The sequence below is a fragment of the Lupinus angustifolius genome, unplaced genomic scaffold, assembly GCF_001865875.1.
Source record: "Lupinus angustifolius cultivar Tanjil unplaced genomic scaffold, LupAngTanjil_v1.0 Scaffold_118, whole genome shotgun sequence".
Taxonomy (NCBI): domain Eukaryota; kingdom Viridiplantae; phylum Streptophyta; class Magnoliopsida; order Fabales; family Fabaceae; genus Lupinus; species Lupinus angustifolius.
Window position 1 is genome coordinate 1,361,584 of NW_017724979.1, and position 1,623 is coordinate 1,363,206.

A 1,623-nucleotide genomic window follows, 5' to 3' on the forward strand; every position below is an offset into this window, starting at 1 on the left:
TGACTGAGACATAGACACACTATTCAAAATCTTCAATATTTCCTCAGGCCAATTAATCATTACATTATGCTTAACAACGTACATGAGACGCAAATCATTCACAGTGGGCTGTGCATGATTTGTGTTCCTCTGTACCAGAATATAAGCAATGATATAATGTAACAGCCTGTTCTCAACAGATAATGAACCAGCCTTGGTCAGTTGACCCGAAATATACAAATGAGGGCCTCTAAGAAATGACTTCTAAACCTCAGTAGGATCAAAGTTATCCTTAACCCATGAGCAATCTCCTATTCCATAACCCGAAGATGATAATCCACCGACATTCATAAACAGTTCATCACTAATCTCAAACAGTTTACCAGAAATCATAGACCAATATTTACCATCCTTATATCTGAAATTTGCATAAAATTCCCTAACTAGAGCAAGGTAAATCCAGAAATTTAACGGCTCCCTGAGCCTCCATATCATGCGGAAAGTTGAAGTTCTATTCTGCCATCCAGGTTAATTCGACATACCTTACATAAGTGGGTTTGCGTCCTAGGAACTTCGCCAAACGGTTCTCTTGCAGAATGTGCGAGTAATAAGGGTCACCGCGGTCCTGAGTGGAGGATGAGCCAGCTTCCTGTCTTCGTCCACGATTGGCAGGAGTTTTGAACCTTTTTGCGCGACCTTGCTCCATTTTAATGTAGAACCCGAATTGATGTTGGACTGAGCAGAGAAGGATTAGGCAAACCTAACCTAGGGTTTAATTTGGGGAAAATTGGAATATAATGGAATGAGGAAGATAATGTGAGATTTCTAGATGGTTTTGAGAGGGTTAGGGAGAGGTTTATCTACCTTAGAGCACTTGGATCAGTTGAGTTGCAATTTTAGAGACTTAACACTGAAAAGAGGTAGAGAAAATGCCAAAAAAAGCGTGAAACCGAGGTGCTATATGCACTTAAGCTGCTGGTTTTAATCGATTAACGGGCATGGTTAATCGATTAAAATCATGTAAAACTTGATTTTTCAGAAAATGATGCCCAGGTAATCGATTAACACTAAGTGCTTNTCGATTAAACACGGTAAAAATGGTTTTGCAGCTTCCAGAATGGTTTCAACTCTTTAGGGCTTATGCATGCATTTTAACGGATTTATCGCCACATTTTTAATCATGAAAAGAAGTTATCATGGGGTATAATTTTGCACTACAACATATATCATTCAAAATAAAAGACAAATAAACATATAGAGGCAAAACATAAAGCAAACATCTAGGCAGTTTTAATCAAGATATTGTTCATCAAGAATTCCAAGTTCTCTCCTTAGAACATAGAAAGTATCCCGTGGAAGGGGCTTGGTGAAAATATCTGCTAACTGTCTAGAGGTTTCAATAAATTCAAGAACGCAATCACCTTTTTGTACATGATCACATAAGAAATGATGTATAATTTCTATATGCTTGGTTCTAGAATGCAATACGGGATTCTTGGATAGGTTGATGGCACTTGTATTATCGCATTTAATGGGGAACTTTTCCAGTTTAAGACCAAAGTCCTAGAGTTGCTGCTTCATCCAGAGGATTTGAGCGCAACACACACCAGCGGCAATGTATTCCGCTTTGGCGGTGGACAAAGC